The 20,150-nt window shown below is 37.1% G+C and overlaps 1 protein-coding gene across 5 annotated transcripts in view; it reads right to left on the bottom strand.

The window, feature by feature from the left end:
* The window catches only part of CELF2 (CUGBP Elav-like family member 2), a 305,972-nt gene that overhangs the window by 271,534 nt on the left and 14,288 nt on the right, over positions 1-20,150 (bottom strand). The window lies entirely within an intron of this gene.

Raw genomic sequence — 20,150 nt, 5'->3', positions numbered from 1 at the left:
CTCTCATTTTGCATCATCAGTGCATTTTATGGAATTTATGCTTATAATTGCATCTTACACTTCTCTTTATCTTGTACAGGGACTGTCACAGTGTTCAGAACCTTGTACAAGTATAATAAATCATTATTACCGGATTGATTACAAACTACAGAGCATGCTACCAGGCACCTATTCCTAGCTGTGCATTTTAGAAAAGGCTAAAGTTACTTATAAAAACATCTGACCATTTCCTACAGAAACTACAAAGCCCCACTTATGGAACAATCCTACAAATACTATGGAGTGTGAAAGGGCATATTCTATATGCAGAATGAATTATTGTATGATAATAAAATGAATTTTAAAGAGTTTTATAGGATTGCGGAATATAGAGTAATACATACACCTCTACCTATAACAGTAATCTACAATTTCCATTAGGGGTTTTGTCTATACACGGTCTCAGCATTCTCCACTTTCAACGGACAAACATGCTGAAACCAATTCTGTTTAAAACAAACAAAAACTCTTTCTAAATGCATTTCTTGGATTTAGGCCATTGTCACAAAATCACTACTCTTCTGTGTGGCTCCCCTGGCTGCTTTGAAAGCTTTGTTTTCAAATACAAAAGCAGATTTGAGCATTGCTTGCAGTGAGTGCTGTAGATGGGATTTAAATAATACAGCAGTTGGGACTAAAAGGAACCTTTAGAAATGGCTAGATAGGGGATACTCCAGATGGGGATAGGAAAAGGGAGCAAAAATTCACATGCAAGAGCTTTCAAGATGGTGGCCTTAGCATTTGCACTCAGTCTACAGAATCTGCCATACTTTCCAGATGCCATCAAGAATTTGGGTGTGCAAGTAGGATCAAAATTGGGTCATGTTCAGCAAAACAATTTTGTTTTTCCTCTTCAGAACCCATTCCACAGAAAATAGGTATAGAACAAATCTTAAAAACCATCTAAGCCAAGCACACCTATCCCAAACTCCTCCACTCATGAACGCATGAAGTATGAGGGTGCATGAATGACAAAGAAAGAAGAGAATGCACTTATGTGAGCCCGCATTATCTGTATCTCTATTACAGCTATTCTATTTTAAATGGTTATATTTTGTCAGCCAAATAATTCCATTTATTTTTCCTTCTCTCAGTTTTTCCAATTCAGAAACTTGAGAGAAACAGGAATTTGATACCGTTTATAAAGTGCTCTGATTATGATTAAACTGTGGTGCTATAGTAGAATAATAATGGATATCAACTCGGACTTTTAAAGGCATTCTAGAAATATACAGTCTACCTATTTGTTTTGTGTAAATATTTGTGTATCTTTCATCTAGATTCATTCTAAAGTACACAGGGAAAAATACAGATGATATATGAATTAACACCTCTCCTGTCAACTTTTTCCCCTCACATTATTCCGGACAACTGAAAATTTGCATAAATAATATATAAACACATGGAATATAAGTTATGACCATTATAATAATGTCTATGATCCAATCCATTTTCACAATCTACAATAGCTCATAGATTTATTTCTCACAGACTAACTAGAAAAGGGAGTTTGTAGTCTTCCCTTAACAGTCTTAACTCCTGTCCTTTCCTTCATTTGACCTTGATGTTCTTACATGTCGGTTAGTGCCAGTCCACTCACTATAGGCCCACCACAGTTTCCTCCAATCCATGATGAAATGAGATCAGTAAGAATAATGTAGTAAATTTTTCACAAATTGAAATTATTCAAGTTAAAAGATAGTCCTATTACTACACACTGAGATTGTCTTTTACTGCTTCTTTTAAAAGTTATGATGAAAGCTGATGATAGATTTTTAAAATGTCCTTTCTTGTCAAAATAAGATCTAAGTGCCTTATATATGTCCAAGTCTAGGAACTATTGTCCTAAATATCAACCTCCTCTTCCTAATGATACCACCGTAACTATGGGATGATAAAATAAAAAAGAGAAAGATGACAGACCAAAGCTTTGGTGAAGAAAGATGCAATGTAATAAAAGACATAGTTGTGTATTCTGGGACTACTGCTATATAAACATGTGCCAGCTTTGTGGTAATAACCACAGAGAGCACTTCCCATAAGCCAGCCTCTGTACTAATTATTTTATGTACATTATCTCACTTCTCACAACTTGGGATTAGTTGAAGAATCTGTTGCTTTTCTAAAGATACTGGCGATTATACACCAAAATTAATTGTGGCTATGTTTGATTATTATCAAAATGGGATACTTATTTTCCAAAATAACCAAATAGCTCAATTATTTGAAATAACATCCTTAATAAAACCTACAAACAGAACCACCAGAAGTATGTTCAAGGCAAGTTAACTGAATTAAAGAGTATGTCTATGAATGCTCAAATAAATTGATTCGGTCTTTAAGAAATGTGTTTGGAACAAAAATGACAGACATTTGTTGATGCAAAAAGAAAAAAATTTTAGTCTAAAAATGGGAGAATAAAAAGAAAAAAAAAGATATTTCCTCCTAACCCATTCACAACACATAGTTGAAATGATTTCGATTGTGTTTGAATGCATTTTATTTCCTTAGATATGCACCTCAGATTAAAGAAAGGACCGATGGCAATATTAAGGAGAGGATTTGTGCACTAGAAAATACTAAAAGAAATCATAACATTCCATTACTTAACTGAAGAGATGGTCTACTGAGGGAAAACTAATTAATAGTTGATCCAAGGAACAAAAGAAGGCTGTTGTGTGACATTTTGTTGGGAAAGTGACTGTAATAATTTTTTAAAAGTCCAGAGAATGTTCACATAATTACAGTGATTATGGTTGATAACTTAAGGGCTAGATGAGTTGGATTCTTTCTATGGTCTCCTCCACCTTGTAACAATACAACTTTGTTATAACCTTGATTTACTATAAAATAAGTCTTTAAAATAATGAACCCAATACTACAAGATTATACTGAAGACACAATATTTTTTAAAAGAAACCTCAGCCTCTAATCAAGGGGAAACTTTAAATAGGATAATGTAGAATTTCAGTCTAAGGGACAATAAGCTCTGAAAAGTTAGTATTGAGCAGCTAGGTAATAAAAACAATCAATCAAAAAAAAGTCAGATTTTGAAATTAGAAGCCCTCTACTACATAGCTCACTAACTCTAGCACTTTAATCCACTTACTTCATCTTCCCAGGCCATAGTTTCCTCTTGTCAATTCCACTGTAATAACAGGGCCATCTATTTTGCAAAGTTGCTGCTTGGATCAAACAAGATACTGAGTAAAAAAGAGTTTTCGTTGAAAAGGATAACATATACGGTTACTGTCAGAGACATTTATAAGGATCTAGAGAAGTGCCAGCTAAACACAAGACCATTAAAGGATATAAAGCAAATTATACCTTACCTGTCTGCAGTTAGCATTTCATTTTTAAATATGGCACTGCTTGGTTCTGAACAGTGTGAAAGTCCATCTGATAACCCACAGGACAGTGCCCAAGACCCTTGCAACAATGATCACCTAAGGAAACATGCATCAGCATTTTCCAGTCTGGTGATTTCTGAGACCAAACGACCTACAGTTTGGTAACAGGATAAAGAAACTTCAGTCTTAGGTGTCTGGATCGATCAAGGTTGGATCACAGTAACTAAAAACTAGATTATCTGCACTAAATTTTGCAATGTCTTTGAAAAGAGGTAATGTTCTCTACTGGTTGTCTTCTCAGACTTCCCCTGAATGGTCTACAGACCCAGTTTAGCAAAACAACTATTAACAACAAATGCACACACACATACAAGAACAAAAATCTTAAGAATCTAGGAAGCAGTTAATGTCATTAAATCATACAGAGTGGGCAATATGAAGCTCTTTTACATGAAGCTCAAACATTTCATCCTTTACCAGCTCCAGCCCCAGTTAAATCAAATCCCTTGTTTATAAATTTTAAACTAGCTTGTAATTATATACCTGTATTTGTGTCATTATTTGATTAACAATTGTTTCCCTCTCAAGTGTGAGCTCCATGAAAGCAGTCGCCTTATCTCTTCTGAAACTCTAGCACACAGTGCCTGTCAATAGGTGTTCAATATATACTGAATGAATAAATCAAATGCAATTATCTGATTTGGAAGGCATCAGGATAAGTTTCAGAAACATGCACTGTTTAGTAAGGTTATTATTATGTTGCAACTAAGCTGAGCTAGAGAGAGCTGAGCAAACCCAAAATAATATAGGCTAGGCTAAGGATCCTGCTAGATTTAAGTATTTTCCATAAATAATATATAAGTGGATAATTGAAAGATAACTAACTGTACATGTTTCAGCTGTTTTCAGTATTCAATATGTAAGCAAGCATTTCCTGTGACGTGCAGTAGCAAAGATGTTTTCAGGATAGCTTCCATATCATTGTATGGATCCAACATAAGTTTTCTTTCAAGAAGCATCTAAAAGGCTAAACTTTTCAAGGAAGTTTATCTTTTTAAGAAAATCTAGAAACTAAAGACTTGGCTCAGAATCACAGACTCTTCCCCTTCCACATTGAAGAACTGTCCCCATGCTTTGAAGGCAACACCAGATCATACAATGTGCTCATTCAGCTTTCATGTATCTTGATATGGCTGCTAAAAAACAGAACTGGTCTCAGAAAACAGATGAGGTTCTCTCGGGGTTTGAGGTTTTATTCATCTCTCCTTCCCTTACAAATGGAAACTTCATAAATGAAGAGACAGGACAAAGGCAGGGAAGCAGGCAAGTGAGAGACATGCCCGTGGGTCGAGTGAGCGAAGGGTAGGGGTAGAAGAGAATGCTATGTAAGAGAGAGAGACTGGTTTGCAGAGTTCTGAGTGCCAGGTAGGTAAGGGCAACCACCAGGTATTGTGAAAAGAGGCATGACCCCACCACACAGGCCTTCAGAAGACTGATCTGGCCATACTGGGTGGAAGAGATTGGAGATGGACAATAAGACAAGGAGGTTGGTGCAATAATAGAGAGAATAGAGTGACGTTGGAATGGAGAGCCAAGAACTGATAAGAGATGACAGAGACAGGCTCTATATAACAAAGTGCTCAATACGAAAGAAAGAAAGGTGGAATAAGAATGTATATAAAGTGTTTGCACAAAACTGTGAGTCAGTGAGAACTGGTCCCCCAGCAGGCAGGAGTAGCTCAAAGAGCCCAGCATATCCAAGTAACCAAATTACAACAAACACTCCAGGTTTGAGAAAGGCCAGGTTCTGATTATACAAACATCTTCTACTCTTTACAATTTCTGCCTCTTAGTAGTATCAAGCATCTCATAAAAGTATCTGAAACCCAAGCCCAGCATAATGCCCAAACACTGTGGTTTAATGATTTTTAAATGTTGCATTTTCTTTTACCATTCAAAAGAGATCAACACAAGCAGGATGTTTTTAAGCCTGTTACACTGGATTTCTCACTGAAAACTTCAGGGACAAAGAGTACGGGACACAAACAACGTTCTGTTCTTAGACAGCCACATTTTCTGTGGCTCATTAACTCCTCCCATTGCCATTCGGTTCTCTGCCCTTAGCAGGAGACCAGTTTGTCAAGAAACCCAGAGGGAGCAGGAAAGCTATAGCAGCCAGCTGAGCTGGGAATCCTGATGAAGCTATTTAAGTACTGCCTGCCTCCACAGACCCTCTGAGCACCTGATGGGCCACAGGTGGCATGTGTGACCAGCAAATGTTTATTACACCCCTGAGAAAGCACACAGGCTATGGAGAGCCAAGAGGACATTACCAGTCCTCCATTATTGGTAATGTTCTCCTGAGGATATTCTATTTTTCTCCTCCCAACTGTGAAGACACATTCTGTAAGCATTGTCACATTCAGCATTTTCCTCTCTACAATATCCAGAGGGCATACACAACCCAAAAGAAAATATGACCACCCTAAAGAGGCAGGCAAGACATTATGAGTAACAGTATCTCTGTTCTCAAATTCTACGAGTTTCACTATGTACTGGAAGCATGGAATAGTGCAGAAAGGAAAGATGCAGAAATGACGTGATAAAGTAAATTTTGAGGAAAAATAATTAAGGGATCAGAAAAGCAAGGAACAGGAGAGACAGGAACAAGTAAGTTGGAAGAGAAAGGGAAACATAATGAAAAGCAACAAATAAATGCAATTTACTGAATGATTCAGACTAGAGAAAATCAGAGGTCCTGGTTTGTGCTGTTTTTTTTACAGGCTATGTCCTTAACCTCTCTCTCATCTATTTTCACCATAAAATGATTAGACATAAACAGGGCATCAACACAAGCATAATCCTGCTGACATTAGAATGTAGCAGTAAAGTGATGATAGAATCCAGCACACTTGAACACACTGTAATCTTCCAAATAATTAACATATTGCCATAAGTCAAGTTGCTGAGACTCTCAGCAGAGGCTTCCATCTGCAATCCAACACTTGGGAAGCATGAGGGGAAAAAGAACATAGAGAAGACATGCAGTTTCAAATGAAAGGCATACAATCGAGTGCAGCTACCAAAACATTTGGTAGGCTGAAGTTTTTTTTTCCCCAGCAAGAGAAAAGTAAAGACTTTTTTAACAGAACAGTTTGTTCAAGGTTACATAAGTACATGCAGAAAACAAGAAGTGATTTCCTTCTTGCCAATTTTTCCTGGTAATAGGTTACACCCAAGATCCTACTCAATTCTGTACATACTTTGCAGCTTCTCTGGCTTCTAATACATGAAGGCAGGATGCAGAGACAAAAACAGTGCTGTAAAATACCTAATTTCTGTTTTCCTGACAATTTCAATGATGTTGTGCTCCCTGTCATTCATTTAAATTAGGTATTCTGTACTCGGAACATTTACATGCAACACATTTGTGTGCATGAGCACTTTGGAGTTTTTAACCAACTAATTCATACACCTACACTCGTAATTACAGTCAGTGAATAAGAACCAGATTGGCTGAAACAGAAAATGACAGTGCTCTGTAATATATCAAGTTAAAAAGTTTGGATTGCCCCTCAAGAAGAGAGAAAAGGAAGACTGTGTTCTTAAATTCTATCTTAGATGTTTTATGGATGTGTTTTCATAGCTCAGTGGATCTTAACAAGCATAATATTGCTGTCAAATGAGGGTGATCAAATTCTTTCCAGATGCCAATATTCCTTACATGGGGGGGTAGAGGTGGGAGTAAAATATAAAATAAGATTTGATGGCACTGAAACATTTACTATCACAGATAACCATCCTGGAATTACAAGTTAAACTACACAAAGTAACTGAGAAAACCCTATGTTCAGGAATCCAACAATCTGATGATAAAGTATATGTTTGGTTTCATCTCTCACCATTTTTATACATGTAATATTGAAACAGCTGAAAACACAAACTCTTCACTGCCAACCTAAAATTTAAAAAAGAGGTAAGAGCTCAAACACAAAGAAGAAAAATGTCAACTTTTCTATTGCCAATAGTACTGATAACCTGAAGCTATAAAACTCTACTCTTTCCTTTGACTATGGCATAGAGATAAATAGCCTCCACAGTTCAAACTATACTTCCTTGACATTTTCTAGTGATTGGGAAAAGTCACATTATAGGCGGAGTATTGCTAACTGGAATATAACCTTGGGGAATGTTGTGGGGAGGGAGTCTTGAGAGGAACAATGAACCTGAAAAGACCATGACAAGGAACAATTCTTACATTTGAATACATGGCTTCGTGCGCTTGTTTAGATTATGAATCTTTGAATCTTAAGTTGACATTTCGTTGAATTTTCAATAATTTTGAAAACTGACACCTGGGAGAGAATAAACCCCACGACCACCCTGTAGTATTTCACCCTAGAAGTGCATTTAGCAATAAAAACATGCTGGGTGAATTAGATAATGAAATTTTGTCTAACCATAGGCAATAGAGAAAAAAATGTCTATATTCCCAAAAATTTTGGCCCAAAAATTTGTCCAGGAAAGGCACCAAGGTCTTCATGGCGACAGAATTACTAAACAAATAGGATCTCTTCACTACTTTAAATCTTCCGACAGGAATTTTTTTTTCCCCTGCTTTGAAAATGAACCAAAATTGTGTCTATTGTATCTGACTGCACAGAAAAAAAGCAGCTTTCTATACCTCTGAGCTTTAGGAATCAAAGATGATGATGGGTAGGATTTTCACACACTACTTCACAAATTCTGTTCTGCAGAACACTAGAACCAGAAGGTTCCATAGTCCAATACAGTCTGGGGATATTTCTCTTTTCCATACCCACAACGCACAATAGCCATATCAAAGATTCTGACAGTCCTGAATTAAAGACACCTGTTTAACTTTGTTTAAACCCACGTTTACAAAGCTTAATTTTTGCCATAGAGTCACTTTCATACGTATTGTGTTCCATGGAGTCTGCTTTGGAAAACACTAATTTAAAAATTGAACTCGTGTTGGCTGTAAGTAAAGAGTAAAAATTATACTCAGAAATGCAGTGGAAAAGATACCTAAAGGTCATTAATATCTCTGTATAAAAGTTTACTCCCTTTTAAGTAGTAATGTGTCAGTGGAAATGGAAACTTACAGAGATTTGTTTTTTTTCTGTTTTAATGAAGGAAAACATTTTCCTCTAAAATGCTTAAAATTCTTTTCTGGTGAAGAAATACCCAAGCGTTCACATTCAGAAAAATAAGGAGAAAATAAACAATGAATTTGGCAATATAATAATTTCAAACAATCCTTCCTCTACAAGTTCAATTTGTTTTCTATCACTTCTCTATAAATCTTTCTCTCCCCAGTGACTCAATCAAATGCTAGCTTAGTGGAGGCAGTTTCAATCAAATTTGAAATTTGAGAAAATGAAGCAAGAAGCCAAGGGCTTTAGCTTCATGTTAACTGGGTGGAGAGAGAGAGTGAAATGAGATTAAAGATAAGGGATTTATAAAAACTCTTTGGGAGATATAAGAATTCTCATTCACGTATTAGTCCAGAGAGTTCTGTTGGTTATTTTTAGTGTTCTGTCTTAAATGAGTCAAGAAAGGAAAGGGTAAATGAGGAGAACCTTGAAGTAGATGAAAATACTACTACTTCAGGGACTCACGGAAGCCATGAAAATTAGCACTGAGCCTACATGCCCAGGACATAAAAGAAATCAGGACAGTCTTAATGAGAATCAGGCAGTTTGCCTAATGAGAACCTTAATATACTTTATTTTCCCTTTATATTTCATTTCAGTGTCATTAGATGCAGTGAACCAACAAGTATTTACTGAGCGCATACTCTATGCCCAACTCGGGCCAATGCTCTGGGGAGATCCAAATTGCATATAGCAGTGGTTGGTAATGTGTGGTTTCCTGACCAGCAGCATCAGAATCACCTGGGAACTTGTTAGAAACGCAAATTTTCAGCCCCACCCTGGATCCAGGGAATCAGAAAGTCTGAGGATGGGCCCAGCATTCAGTGTTTTTAACAAGCCCTACAGTGATTTTGAGAACCACATACAGCCCAGCTGGGGAGGCATGAAAACATTAAATAGCAGCTAATAAAACGGAGCTGAAAAGTTTAAAGAGCTCAAAGTCAGTCTCACTGAATGTTCAAACTCTTTATGATCAAGGCACTGCCTTTAAAAACAAACCCAGAGCATTTTAAATTGTTTTCTTTCTCTTACCTCTACCCCCAGAGGCTTAGATAAAAAGAGGAAAGGATGTCAACTCCCATTATAACAACTAAATGAGCACACAATCTAATGGGTATTCTGAGTGTCCTAGCCAGATTAAGTGCTCAGAAAGATCCATTTTTGTTCTTTAAATAGAGTATAAATACGTATGGCACCTTAAGGGGGTCTCTATCTGTGTTATATTTGTTATGCTGTGTTTAGTAGCAGCCCTAGTTCTCTTTTTCAACAAACTGAATGATACACAACTCTGGAGGAATATATATCTGGATATATATATTCTGATGATATAAGGCATTTTATTGCTCTACTTAAAGCCCTTTTACTATTTTTTACCCGATAGTCATTCTAGAATAATTTTGCCAAAGAATATTTCTCCACACATAGTGCTCAAACGTTTTAAGATGATAATAATAATAATAATAATAATAATTGCAGATAACATTTATTGAGCATTTTACTATGTGCCAGGTAATTTTACATGAACCATGTCATTTAATTCTCACACTACCTTATCAGGTAGCTACCGTTATTCATCCCATTTTACAGGTGAGGAAATTGAAGACTAGGAAGGTAAAGTCTCATAGTTACACACCATATTAAAGTATAAAGTCGAGACTTAAATTTAGGTAAACCTGACTGTAGAGCCCAAGTTCTCAGCCGCTGCATCATAACCTCTTGAATTATTTAGTGTACTGGAAAGCACTGGAACATTATCTTCACCCAAGTTAATATTAGCCTTACTTATTTTGGCTTTTGCATAAAATGGAATAAACAGACAAGAGGAGGGCTGGAAGGCACTTGAACAATCTGGAATCTTAAGGTAACAATGTGCAACACAGAAGAATGAATTAAACTATGAATGCATAATTTGAACATATGGACATATCTTGTTGATACCCCTTTTGGTATTGTAGCATCTTATGTTTTAGAGAAGATTCTCAACAGCAGATTCTTACCCTTGGATATTTATTATAAAACTACGAGAGCTCTATGTATATATAAGTGAGATCCTTGTTAGTAGAACCATAATAAGAAGATATTATTACATCACAATATTATATCGTAGGGTTTTATAATAAAAGGCTATTATCATGTCCTTGGTTAACAAGGTCCATACTGTTATAATGTATTAAAACCAGTTTGAGTAATAAAAATGACAACATTACAATCTTTGAAACTTGTAAGGGGGGGGATAACCATTTTTCAAACAAGGTCTCAAAGTACCTGCCTAGCATTACCACAAATTTATATATGAAGAAACTGCTATAGAAAGACCTATACACATTTATAAATAAATATATGGAAGTCTTTTGCAAAATGTGTGAAAGATTAAAAGCTCACCCAAAATAGATTGACAGCAAAAAGATACTGAGTGATGCCAGGAAGAATAAAATAACCATTCATTTAACAATAATTTATTGACTGCCCATTATGTGCTAAGTACTATTTCAGGCTTTTTGGATATAGCAGTAAACCAAAGAGACAAAGCCTCTGCTGTCTGGGAGCTTACATCCCAGCAGACAGGACAGAAAATAAACAAATAAATGTATAATATATTGTCAAATAGGAAAAAGTGCCATGAAGGGGATAAAGCAGGGTATGTAAGAGGATAGAAAGTGACGGGACTGCTATTTTTGAGATCCAATTTTTTGTGTTCAAGGACAGCCTTCTGATGAGGTGACATGTTAATAGAATCTTAAAAGAAGTGAGGGTGCAAGCAGGTGCAAGCAACTGGGGAAGAGTATTTAGGGCAGAGGGAAGAGCAAGCACAGAGAACCTGAGAGGATGCCATGCTGGCATCATCACAGAACAGCACAGAAGCCGATGTGGGTAGCGTGGAGAAAGCAGAAGAGGGCAGGGTAGTCAGGGGCTTTAGGATATTTTAAGGATGTTGGATTTCTTTCTAGATTTGAAAGGAAGCCATTGGAGGGATGTGAGCAGGGGACTGGCATGCTGATGCTCAGGTGAGAGATGACAGCCAGGTGACCAGTCCAGGTGAAAGATGTTTATGGCTTGGTTAGGGTGGTAAGAAAGAAGTGGTCAGAGTAGGAGTGACTAGTGTTGAACACAGAACCAGTAAGGTTGTTGACAGACCGGATGTGAAAATGAGAGGAGAAGTTAAGAATCTCAGTGTTTTGCCTTGGGCAGCTGGCTACCACTGAGATGGAAAATGGAAGGGAAAGGGGATCAAGAGTTTGGTTTGGGTCATGTAAAGTTTGAGGTGCCTAATCCAAGTTAGGGACAGTTGAGTAAGCAGTTGGATAGTCAAGTCTGGTGTTCAGAGAAAAGGCTGAGGTTACAGATATGCAATTGAATGTCATCACAGATAATGAAGAAACAAACACTCTATTCTTACGATGGGAAAATAAAAATAGGTAATTCCAGAACTATTCTTTTCTCAGTTTTTTCCTTGCCCAGCTTTCCTGAAATGCAGTGTGGCAGAAAGAATGGTGAGCCAGAGTCAGGAGACTTGAATCTAACCCTCGCTCTGCCAAGGTCCTCTGGGTTTGGTTCTTACCTCTACATCCTACCCTTCTCATCTATAGAATAAATGTAATGCAGAATGATATTTTGACAGATAACAACAAGTGTTGACAAGGAAGTGGAGAAACTGGAACCTCAAATACTGCTGGTGGGAAGGTAAAATGGTATAGTCATTTTGGAAAACAGTTCAGCAGTTCCCCCCAAATTACCCCATGACCCAGCACTTCCCCTCCTAGGCATATACCCAAGAGAATTAAAAACAGATTTTCACACAAAAACTTGAGTGTTCATAGTAGCATTATTCATAACAGCCAAAACAACTGAAATGTACATCAGTAAATGAATAAACAAATTGTGGTATACACATACAGTGGAATAATATCTAAGCATAAATAGAAATGAAGTACTGATACATGTTATAACATGGTTGAACCTTTGAAAACATTATGCTAAGTGAAAGAAGCCAGATGCAAAAAGCCACATACTGTATGATTACACTTATGTGAAATGTACAAAACAGGCAAATCCATAGACACAGAAAGTATATTAATGGTTGCCTGGGGCTAGGGAAATTTGGGGTAAGAGGGGAAGATGGGAGTTGATAACTAAAGGGTATGGGGTTTCTTTTTTAAATTCATTTATTTTAATTGGCACATTGTAATTGTACGTGCTTATAGGGTACAATCTGTTGTTCTGATATATATAGTGTCATGATCAGGTCAGGGAAAATGTTCTGAAAATACTGGTGATGGCCCCACAACTTTGTAGATATACTAAAAACCACTTAATTGTGCATTTTAGAGGGGTAACTATCATGGTATGTGAATTATATTTTGATTAAAAAAAAGAAATAAGAAAAAAGACAGCCACAGTCAATCAGTCACAGCTTCTCATATAAAAAGAAAAGCTAAACCAGGTTGAATTCTTATGCCATTAGAAGAAACATCAAAGTGAGTCTTCAAAGCCAAGAGGAACAATTAAGTCATTTGTATGCAGGGATGGCCGAGATACCCACCAATTATATTCTCATTTCCACCTTTACCATGACTCCTGCTTCCAAAAAACTGTGATCTTTGAGTTCCCAGTTTAAAGTTGTTCAACATAAAGCAATGATGCCAGGCTTTAAAAAGTTCTGTACTAAATATAGTGACTACTGTGGAATAATAGAAATCTGAAAGGAAAAGGGGTAAATATAGAATTTCTTTCTACCACAGCAGAAAACTAGCCTCTTGGTAATCTCTTGATATATCAACATACTGCTCAGCCCCCAGTTTTCCAGGATTTCATTTCACAGTATTACTGAAATTCTGATCATGCAAAAATAGTGCAACACAAGTGTTCTAGTCTATCCTGAATCTACCTTGGCTAACCATGTACCTATAACTACGCCCCCAATGGGTAGATCATAATATTTTAGTAAAATCCAGATACATATTAATGGGACTAGTCACAGAAATCTAGAGCTAGGTATGTACCAAATATATAAAAGTCTAAATAATTCTGACAGAATTCTTTTATAATATGTGTGTGTATATATGTGTCTATATATGTGTGTGTGTGCTACTATACATATAGTAACAGGAATATGAACATCTAAATATATCAGCTTAAATATTGTAAACTCTCCGGGGTGCATTCAATTCCAAAGGGATTAATGTCCTGATGGAAGGGTTAAAGAGATCCCACTGGGTTAAGAGCATGAAGAAGGGCCCATCTCTCTCTTCCTCCTCTCTCTCTCTATACATAAAAGATATATATATATATCTTAATATTAGGTAATGTTCACAGGAAAATGGTTTGAAAAATCAGATGAAATAAGTTCATGTAACTTGATTGGGCAGAAATTTAAAATGTGTTGAAAGAAGTACCTAAGAAATAAATGTCATATTGTTAATATGAAGTCATATAAGTTTGAGGCCATCTATACCTGCACTTTAATGTGATTTTTTCAGCCTCATTACATAAGCAGGTTTGGGAATTTTCTCTGGTTTGGCTTTCTGAGTGCTCCTCCTAAGAGTATGAAAGAGAAATCCCAAGACACGTGTGTTTTGTCGACACCATTATTCATAGCTTGTGGGTCTTGGTACTGCTGTAGCACTTTCCTGATTCTACCCCACTTAGCAGTGCAGACTGCAGTTCTTCCATCTCTCTCGGGATCTCTTTCTATGTCTTAATAGTTCCACTATTTGTTATGAACTGCATGCTTGTGTCTTCCCAAAATGTATATATTGAAGCCCTAACCCCCAACATGATGGTATTAGGAGGCCAGGCCTTTGGGAGGTAATTACTTTTAGATGAGGTCATGCAGGTGGGGCCCTCAAGATTAGTGCCCTTATAAGAAGAGGAAAAGAGAACAGAGCTTCTTTGAGGACACAGCCAGAAATTGGCTGTCTGCAAGCTAGGAAGAGGGCCCTCACCAAGAACCAAATCTGCTGGCACCTTGATCTTGGACCTCCCAGCCTCCAGAGCTATGAAAAATAAATGTCTGCATTTAAGTCACTCAGTCTATAGTACTTTGTTATAGCAGCACAAGCTGACTAAAACACTATCAGTGGCAGAAGAACAGAGAACAGCAGCTAAAACAACCCATCACAGAAATGGAGCTAAACAGGGCTTAATGCACTCCTGGATAATGGAAAACTCTAAAAAGACAGAAGGCTGAAATGGTCAGAAGAGAACTCAGGAAATAGAACAGAAGTAATAAATAATCTTTTCTATGAATGAGGTTATAACCTTGAGGATGCAGGGTTTCTCCAACACCTAGAATGGCAACTGGCAGATATGTACGCATTTAAAATTATTTGCTGAACCAAGGAATAACAACTAAAATCATTATATATGGAAAAGAGCAACCAACCAAATAAGTATAACTACAACAAAATGAGTAGTTAGGAAATACGGCATAAGAAAGGTTTTTCCTGGTGGCTCTAAGTTCTACAGCTCCATAATTAAAATTCCATACAAATTATACCTTTAAAGTTTCTATAAACTATTATTACTTTTATTACATGATGCAATTTATCAGATGTGAAAATGTTATTATAGCAGATTAAGATCTTATCAAGCACAAAACACAAAACAGTTTGTTTATATAACAGAGAACCTATTTTGTTTCTTCTCCAAAACACTGTGTCTACATCTTGTTTATGCTTGTTTTGAATTATCTCCATATTGTTGGAGGCAGTTCACACAGAGAACACAGTGAAGATGCAGTCAGGTACATAAATGCCACCCTTTCTTTCTGTTTTGCACTCCTGTGAGAATTCTCTAACTTCCTCCTGTCCTACCATACCTTATAATCATGCGGTTCCATTATCAATGACATGAACATTATAGAAATTTTTCAAAATTTATTATTTTCCTAAGGGATACAGAACTCCTGAAAATGGGAAGTCTTCAATTAAAAATCAATTTGTCACAGCCCAAATACAGACTATCAACACATTTTGTCCTTAATCCCTCAGATACCCTACATTCCAGAGTCACTGAGAATTGCATATTTGGATTGCTCAGGCCCATGGTTTTCTCCAGTGCCACTCGCATAAAAGTGTAAAATGTAATAGATATACAATTATTCCTTTTTTAAAAAATAAAACTAGCTTTAAAAACTGATACATAAGTTCCTACTTCAAAGTTCTGAAGGACACTTTACATATTTTCCATTGAGTAGCTTTAAATAAAGCTTTGAAAATAAAGTGTGACTTGTAAAAATTTTTCTTCAATAATGCACATTTGGGAGCTTATAAGGCTTACGAAAAGAATAAAATGTGGGCAAATACAGAACAAGTAATCTTTTTTGAGGTAAATAATTGTGCCCATAGTTTAAGCACTGAGCTCTAGTTTTATGACACTTTCAGTCCCCTCTGACTATAGAGCTTTCTGCCCTCATAGTCTGAATACATACAACTACCAGAAAGGATAGGTAAGAGGCATACTTCAAAAAGTCCTTGCTAGCTTTGGTGAGGTTTCTGTCTTTATATCCCAAATCCTGGCACATGGGAGGTACTCCAAAATATCTACACCTGCAATATGACTTCTCTACTTTTCTTCCCTCTTCATTTGATCTGCTTGCAACTACTCTGTGCCATACAGAGCGCTGGGGCTGTGGTCTTAAGACTCACTTCATCTTAGTCTCTGCTGTCAGTGTCCTACAGGCTACAGGGAGAGACTGCACAGGACTCAGATGATATCGCCGCTACATGGTCAGTGCTGAGAGAGCAGTGTGGACATGTGCGTGTGTGTGCATGTTCATCCCACAGAAGGTCCTATCCTTGCTCCACCTCAAAGAATTTGTAAAACTTTCCACTTTTAACTCCAACATCATATTTAATAAGTGAGTTTCACTGCTGCCAGAAATGTTTTAATAGAAATAAACCTAACCAGTATAATTTAAAATAATTATCGTGATTTCCATAAATGGGGTTCCAAATATAAAAATCATTTTTAATTGTGGGATATTTATTCTAAGCTCGTAGCACATTTTAAAACATAATCCTTAGGAGTGTTTTACCCATCTTTTTTAGTAATTTATGTATGACTTATAAATTTATGTGTAATGTGTATGAAATCAGTGCTGAAATAGATATTCTAAGTTTCACTATAGAATTCATTTTTATAGCTGTGTACTGCATAATATTTGATTGATTGCAGAAATCCTGTCAGAATTCCTACTGTTCCAGTACCATAACTACTACTCTTTTGATGCATTTTGGTAGATGAGTAATCACTTTCTAGTAGGATTATCTCTATAGCTTGCCTAAGCTGACAACCATCCTGTATCAATAGCTTAATAACCACTACCATTTGAAATACCATTCAATTCTACACACCACTCATCTCTACCAGCACAACTTGGAGAAGTAATAAAGTGCAAACCACCTCAGACGCATTCTAAGAATAAAGTATTTTTCTCTTAAGAACACAGGTCAGGGCCGACCCATGGCTCACTCGGGAGAGTGCTGCGCTGGAAGCGCAGCGGCGCTCCCACCGCAGGTTCAGATCCTATATAGGGATGGCCGGTGCGCTCACTGGCTGAGCGCGGTGCAGGCGACACCAAGCCAAGGGTTGTGCGGGCAACACCAAGCCAAGGGTTGCGATTCCCTTACGGTCACACACAAAAAAAGGACAAAACAAAACAAAACAAGACAACAACAACAAAAAGAACACAGGTCAGAGGCTATGAGAGAGGACTCCACAAAGAGAAGCCTGGCTATGGGCGGGGAAAAGGGAAGTCATTTTTCAAATGAGGTTGAAATGTCCACCCCTGGGACACTGACCTGTGCTCATCCTTGCTGGTGTGGCTTGGTCATCCCAGAGGCAGCCACCTCCAGGAAACAGAGGGACACACAGCATTTCCCATGTAAGCTTTGGCTCCTCTGCCTATTATTACTAGCAGAGATGGGAGATTTATAATTTCACATGGCTACCTCCCCGGAGTTCTAGGGTCTGGAGAGCATTTTGACAAAATCTAATAAACACTACAAACTAAAATCACTTTGTTTTTGTCATAACCTTAAACTTCCCCATAATAAGGAAATCTCAAGCTTTTCACTTTGCCACTGCTCATTAATTCAGTCTTTATCCCTATTCTTTCTTGCTCTCTACCTTTACGATTTTTAAAAATTAAATTAAAAATTTTAGGAACATGGAATAGAAGCACGTTGTGACACAACAGTCAAGATTGTAGCAAACCCATTTAAAAGTGGAGACTGAAATGTCAATAAGGAACTAAACAGTCCAGGCTAAGCCATGAGGTACCGTCATCTTGTGAAATGCTGAATCAAATAAATGAATCAACTCTTACTGTTCTTTTAGAAATTACAAAACCCTTAGTGGGGTTCATTATACTCTTAATAAATTGTTGAAATAGGACTGTGGCCAACCCAAGAGCACTGAGGATGTGCCCACAGCTGAGCTGACAGACTTCATTACCTACCTTGATCTAAGCCTAGGCTACTAAGGCTAAGAAACAGTTCACCAAGAGACATCCAGATAAAAATGTAAGGTCAAATGTTGAGAAACAGCTCTTTTCTCCATCAATCTAGATATGGTAGTTGAGGATACAAGCTTTCTAAAAATGGAAAGTTGAAAAGGACATGTTGAAAGCCAAAGAGTAAGGCAAGATACCTATAGTCAGGAGGCAGGAAGAATGGGGGGAAGGAGGAATAATGGGGGATAATCAGAGGAGAGGAAAAAGAATTACCTGCCATAGAGGTCAAGAGAGGAATTTTAAGAAGACAGTTAAAACTGCCAAATATGTAGAAGACATGCAATAAACACTAGTGCCATTAAAAAAATTTTAAAAAGAAAAGAAACCAGGGCTTATTGATGCTTCCTCCCCTGGCCACCAGTGAGAAACAGGCTATGTGTAAATCCCCAGAGGGCTCATGGGGTAAAACTAAAATCAGAATAGGCTCAGGGATATATCTTCCCACCAGAGATTGGTCTAAGGAGGTTAAAAGAGAACAAGACACCACCAGATGGCAACACAGGGCCAAATATAATTCCCTTTATTTATCTAGGATCTATAAAAACATTGGATCATAAGAATGGTCAATGTATCAATGGAATGTCTGCTTTTATGTTGAATAAAAGATAAGATTCGAGAAATAAAAATTGGTCCCCACACAAAAGTAAATATTGATACTGAAGGAGCCTCTTATTGTATGGAACATACCCTCAATTAGTAACTGTACCTTTACTGTGTAAATGGCAGAGGAAAGTAATTAACGATTAATAGATGCTGCCCTCAATTTAAAGCCTCGAAGGGAAGTAATTAAATTTAGCAGAAGCTGTAGCCTCTAAACAAAGATACATCACACAAATACAAAAGGAAACACAGATTTGAATAATAAATGCAAATTAGAAACAAGGTTTGACTGTAGACTAAAGGGAAATGATCCTAAAATTATTTTTCCTAAGAAATTCTCTGTTCAAGAGACTGGTTTATGAACCTATTTTAATCTGGGCAAAGGTTTGATGTGAATCCTGGCTGATATTTCTTAAGTACAACCATGCTTCCAGAGTATTTATGCATGCAGATCAGACAGCTTCCTGCAGTCTGAATTAGCTGTACAAGTACCTTTCATATCAGTGTAGATATACTTGATATATACAGTGTCAACATTACTACCACCACGGATGGAGATCACAAACATTGCTCTGCTTGTTGGTCATGAAATAAAATTGCCAAACAGAATTTGTGTAGCTCCAGAGGGTAAATTAATACAGGCAACACAGTTATCAGCAGTCTTTAACCTGCCTCTCTAAGCTTCTAACAAAAACGTTTAGGGAGAGGCAATGTTACGTCTGGCTACAGCTGCACATTACATGGTCTGCTGAGACTCAGATGGTGATGGCTGAAATGAATAACAAACAGCTGGGTATAAATGTAAAAATCAGAAAATCAATTTTAAATACACGTATTTCACAAATCCTCTGAAATTCTAGCACTGTAAAAAAAGAGCCATTAGCATTATAGAGTGAAAAAGTATACAAGAGATTAAAATTCAAAAATTTACCTGGGCACCCTGGAGTCATACCTTGGCCAAGCTCTTGTTACTAATTCACAAGGGGCTGTATGAGAACCAAGGCAGTATCATTAGATCATTTTCTGGCCCTGGTCATGCTTCAGATCAAAGTTATCAGAAGTATCTGAGCTTCCTATTTGAGCTTTCCAGAATGGGGAAAAGTTATTTCATGAATTTGACTAAGCTGAAGGGAAAGGTGTCCCTGAAAGTCTTGTCTCAGATTCTTTCAACACCAAACCCAGGTGTTGAGGGAATGATGTTTACAGAGAGCTGTAGAGACAAATTTCCAGCACAAGTGATTTGGGTTAAAGAAAAACATAAGTTAATCAGAGAGCATATCCCAAAGTACCCAGCCAGGTGCTAACAAATTAGAAACACTGAATAAACTTTTGTTAAATTTTGAATAGCTTTTCTATTCATAAGAATTTAGGTAAGAAAATGGGTCAGAGAAAGAGAAGCTAGAAATTTGTTTTCCTAAACATTTTAGAAGCATGGATAACCACTTTTGTGGAAAGGTTTAGGTTAAACCT

The sequence above is a fragment of the Cynocephalus volans genome, chromosome 6, assembly GCF_027409185.1.
Source record: "Cynocephalus volans isolate mCynVol1 chromosome 6, mCynVol1.pri, whole genome shotgun sequence".
In the NCBI taxonomy this organism is placed as follows: domain Eukaryota; kingdom Metazoa; phylum Chordata; class Mammalia; order Dermoptera; family Cynocephalidae; genus Cynocephalus; species Cynocephalus volans.
This window is presented reverse-complemented; position numbering and strand designations above follow the sequence as displayed.